Source organism: Camellia sinensis, unplaced genomic scaffold (genome assembly GCF_055761805.1).
Source record: "Camellia sinensis isolate YWXY unplaced genomic scaffold, ASM5576180v1 Unanchor4, whole genome shotgun sequence".
Taxonomy (NCBI): domain Eukaryota; kingdom Viridiplantae; phylum Streptophyta; class Magnoliopsida; order Ericales; family Theaceae; genus Camellia; species Camellia sinensis.
In genome coordinates, this window is record NW_028129277.1 from 17,012,139 (window position 1) to 17,017,500 (window position 5,362).

A 5,362-nucleotide genomic window follows, 5' to 3' on the forward strand; every position below is an offset into this window, starting at 1 on the left:
GGCAGCCCAGCCAAAGCCAGCAGCATGCCATATCAAGGCCAAGGGCAGCAGCATGCCATGCCACGGCCAAGGCAGCCCAGCCAAAGCCAGCAGCATGCCATGCCATGGCCTAGGCCAGCAGCATGCCATGCCACGGCCAAGGCAGGCCAGCCAAAGCCAGCAGCATGCCATGCCAAGGCCAAGGCCAGCAGCATGCCATGCCACGGCCAAGGCAGCCCAGCCAAAGCCAGCAGCATGCCATGCCAAGGCCTAGGCCAGCAGCATGCCATGCCACGGCCAAGGCAGCCCAGCCAAAGCCAGCAGCATGCCATATCAAGGCCAAGGCCAGCAGCATGCCATGCCACGGCCAAGGCAGCCCAGCCAAAGCCAGCAGCATGCCATGCCATGCCTAGGCCAGCAGCATGCCATGCCACGGCCAAGGCAGGCCAGCCAAAGCCAGCAGCATGCCATGCCAAGGCCTAGGCCAGCAGCATGCCATGCCACGGCCAAGGCAGGCCAGCCAAAGCCAGCAGCATGCCATGCCAAGGCCAAGGCCAGCAGCATGCCATGCCACGGCCAAGGCAGGCCTGCCAAAGCCAGCAGCATGCCATGCCAAGGCCAAGGCCAGCAGCATGCCATGCCAAGGCCAAGGCCAGCAGCATGCCATGCCACGGCCAAGGCTGCCAGCCAAAGCCAGCAGCATGCCATGCCAAGGCCTAGGCCAGCCGCATACCATGCCAAGGCCTAGGCCAGCAGCATGCCATGCCACGGCCAAGGCAGCCCAGCCAAAGCCAGCAGCATGCCATGCCAAGGCCTAGGACAGCAGCATGCCATGCCACGGCCAAGGCAGCCCAGCCAAAGCCAGCAGCATGCCATGCCAAGGCCAAGGCCAGCAGCATGCCATGCCACGGCCAAGGCAGCCCAGCCAAAGCCAGCAGCATGCCATGCCAAGGCCAAGGCCAGCAGCATGCCATGCCACGGCCAAGGCAGCCCAGCCAAAGCCAGCAGCATGCCATGCCAAGGCCTAGGCCAGCAGCATGCCATGCCACGGCCAAGGCAGGCCAGCCAAAGCCAACAGCATGGCATGCCAAGGCCAAGGCCAGCAGCATGCCATGCCACGGCCAAGGCAGCCCAGCCAAAGCCAGCAGCATGCCATGCCAAGGCCTAGGCCAGCAGCATGCCATGCCACGGCCAAGGCAGGCCAGCCAAAGCGAGCAGCATGCCATGCCAAGGCCAAGGCCAGCAGCATGCCATGCCACGGCCAAGGCAGCCCAACCAAAGCCAGCAGCATGCCATGCCAAGGCTTAGGCCAGCAGCATGCCATGCCACGGCCAAGGCAGGCCAGCCAAAGCCAGCAGCATGCCATGCCAAGGCCTAGGCCACCAGCATGCCATGCCACGGCCAAGGCAGCCCAGCCAAAGCCAGCAGCATGCCATGCCAAGGCCAAGGCCAGCAGCATGCCATGCCACGGCCAAGGCAGCCCAGCCAAAGCCAGCAGCATGCCATGCGAAGGCCTAGGCCAGCAGCATGCCATGCGAAGGCCTAGGCCAGCAGCATGCCATGCCACGGCCAACGCAGGCCAGCCAAAGCCAGCAGCATGCCATGCCAAGGCCTAGGCCAGCAGCATGCCATGCCACGGCCAAGGCAGCCCAGCCAAAGCCAGCAGCATGCCATATCAAGGCCAAGGGCAGCAGCATGCCATGCCACGGCCAAGGCAGCCCAGCCAAAGCCAGCAGCATGCGATGCCATGGCCTAGGCCAGCAGCATGCCATGCCACGGCCAAGGCAGGCCAGCCAAAGCCAGCAGCATGCCATGCCAAGGCCAAGGCAGCCCAGCCAAAGCCAGCAGCATGCCATGCCAAGGCCTAGGCCAGCAGCATGCCATGCCACGGCCAAGGCAGCCCAGCCAAAGCCAGCAGCATGCCATATCAAGGCCAAGGCCAGCAGCATGCCATGCCACGGCCAAGGCAGCCCAGCCAAAGCCAGCAGCATGCCATGCCATGCCTAGGCCAGCAGCATGCCATGCCACGGCCAAGGCAGGCCAGCCAAAGCCAGCAGCATGCCATGCCAAGGCCTAGGCCAGCAGCATGCCATGCCACGGCCAAGGCAGGCCAGCCAAAGCCAGCAGCATGCCATGCCAAGGCCAAGGCCAGCAGCATGCCATGCCACGGCCAAGGCAGGCCAGCCAAAGCCAGCAGCATGCCATGCCAAGGCCAAGGCCAGCAGCATGCCATGCCACGGCCAAGGCTGCCAGCCAAAGCCAGCAGCATGCCATGCCAAGGCCTAGGCCAGCAGCATGCCATGCCACGGCCAAGGCAGCCCAGCCAAAGCCAGCAGCATGCCATGCCAAGGCCTAGGCCAGCAGCATGCCATGCCACGGCCAAGGCAGCCCAGCCAAAGCCAGCAGCATGCCATGCCACGGCCAAGGCAGCCCAGCCAAAGCCAGCAGCATGCCATGCCAAGGCCAAGGCCAAGGCCAACAGCATGCCATGCCATGCCACGGCCAAGGCCAAGGCCGAGGCAGCCCATCCGAAGCCAGCAACATTCCATGGCAAGGCCAACGCAGCCCAGCCAAAGCCGGCGGCATGCCATGCCAAGGCCAAGGCCTGCCGCATGTCTTGCCACGGCCTTGTCCCGCAGCGTGGCGTGCCTTGGCCTTGGGCTAGAACATCGCATGCCACGCCCTTGGCAAGCAATCCTGTCCCTCGTGTAATTGCCATTTGGTTTGGCTTTGACTTACGTATATGTTGCCCTGCGAAATGCTTGTCCCTCGGGTAATAGCCGGTTTGGTTGCCTTTGACTTGCGAACACGTTGCTAGTGCTTTCCCCAGTGGAAGCTTGTTGGGAAAAGTATGTCCCTCGGAAGTTGCCTGTTGCGTTTGTTATTTGCATTCGAGCTATCCGATGCTTGCTGGGTTTCTCTAAGAGTTTTTGCACGTTCGTCGGGCTTTTTAATTATTTATTTACTCATAAAAATTATAATAAAATAAATTAAAAATAAAAAAATAATTAAAAAAATTACTATAATTACTAGTGCCTCATCTTATAATTGTTGGAATTTTTCTAGAATTTTTTGAGTATTTTTAGTAATTTTTATTATTTTTTAAGTATTAAAATTGAAATAAATTAAAATAAAATATTCCGGTGGCCAAATATTTTTTATAATTTTTTTTATGGTGTATTAAATTATTTCATACAACTTTCATGTTGAAAGTTTTGGCAAAAAACCATTACTTTTTAAAAAAACCCCATTATGACTCCTCGAACATGCTTGATGTTTCCTCCTGCCAGATTGAAAAGGGCTTAACAGGCTATTATAAGGGGGGGGCACCTCCCTTAAGGCTGGCCAGCATGGCCAGGCCACAGGCCACGCCTATGCCTAGGCGGGCGCTTGGCACATGCCATCGCTTGGCTTGTGGCATTGGCTTGTGGCATCGAAACTACATAGCCAAGCACGGGATGCGTCGAGTGGCGGCCCGCGGCGGTGGCGGTGGCACGTTGGCCTAGGGCAGCATGCCATGCCACAGCCTTGGCCAGCAACATGGCATGCCAAAGCCTTGGCCAGCAGCATGCCATGCCCTGGCCTTGGCAAGCATGTCATGCCACGGCCTTGGCCAGCAGCATGCCATGCCACGACCTTGGCCAGCAGCATGCCATGCCCCGGCCTTGGCCAGCATGTCATGCCACGGCCTTGGCCAGCAGCATGCCATGCCACAGCCTTGGCCAGCAGCATGCCATGCCACAGCCTTGGCCAGCAACATGGCATGCCAAAGCCTTGGCCAGCAGCACGCCATGCCCCGGCCTTGGCAACCTTGCCAAGCCACGGCCATGGCCAGCAGCGTGCTATGCCCCGGCCTTGGCCAGCAGCGTGCCATGCCACGACCTTGGCCAGCAGCTTGCCATGCCCCGGCCTTGGCCAGCATGTCATGCCACGGCCTTGGCCAGCAGCATGCCATGCCACGGCCTTGGCCAGCAACATGGCATGCCGCGGCCTTGGCCGGCAGCATGCCATGCCGCGGCCTTGGCCGGCAGCATGGCAAGCCCAAGCCTTGGTCAGCAGCAGCATGCCATGCCAACGCCTTGGCCAGCAGCATGCCTTGCCACGGCCTCGGCCATCAGCATGCCTTGCCACGGCCTCGGCCATCAGCATGCCTTGCCACGGCCTCGGCCATCAGCATGCCTTGCCACGGCCTTGTCCAGCAGCATGGCATGCCCGGCCTTGGCCAGCAGCATGTCATGCCACGGCCTTGGCAAGCATGCCAAGCCACGGCCTTGGCAAGCATGCCATGTCCCTCGGGTAATTGTACAAGTTGCCTTGCGAAATGCATGTCCCTCGGTTAAATTGCCATTTGGTTGGCTTTGGCGTGCGAACGAGTTGCCTGTGCTTTCCTTGTGGAAGCTTGTTGCGAGAAGTATGTCCCTCGAAAGTTGCCTGTTGCGTTTGTTATTTGCATTCGCGCTAACCGGTGCTTGCTCGGCCTCTCTAAATGTTTTCGCGCGTTCGTCGGGCTTCTTGGTCCTTCGGGGGGTGATTCGTTTTGGGGGGCTGGTGCACAGTGTACGTCGTGGCGCGTGAGTTGTGTTCGGTTTGTGCGAGTTGGACGGATCCCTGCCTGTGCAGCGAACTCCACTGGTGCATTCCTCCATGTCCCTCGGGTTGTCTTCGACTCGCCTTCGGGTTGCTTGCGCTTCCCTAGTGGAAGGTGCCTTGCGAAAAGCGTGTCCCTCGGGTAATTGCCATTTGGTTGGCTTTGACGTTCGAACGAGTTGCCTATGCTTTCCTAGTGGAAGCTTGTTGCGAAAAGTATGTCCCTCGAAATTTGCCTGTTGCGTTTGTTATTTGCATTCGCGCTAACCGGTGCTTGCTCGGCCTCTCTAAATGTTTTCGCGCGTTCGTCGGGCTTCTTAGTCCTTCGGGGGGTGATTCGTTTTGGGGGGCTGGTGCACAGTGTACGTCGTGGCGCGTGAGTTGTGTTCGGTTTGTGCGAGTTGGACGGATCCCTGCCTGTGCAGCGAACTCCACTGGTGCATTCCTCCATGTCCCTCGGGTTGTCTTCGACTCGCCTTCGGGTTGCTTGCGCTTCCCTAGTGGAAGGTGCCTTGCGAAAAGCGTGTCCCTCGGGTAATTGCCATTTGGTTGGCTTTGACGTTCGAACGAGTTGCCTATGCTTTCCTAGTGGAAGCTTGTTGCGAAAAGTATGTCCCTCGAAAGTTGCCTGTTGCGTTTGTTATTTGCATTCGCGCTAACCGGTGCTTGCTCGGCCTCTCTAAATGTTTTCGCGCGTTCGTCGGGCTTCTTAGTCCTTCGGGGGGTGATTCGTTTTGGGGGGCTGGTGCACAGTGTACGTCGTGGCGCGTGAGTTGTGTTCGGTTTGTGCGAGTTG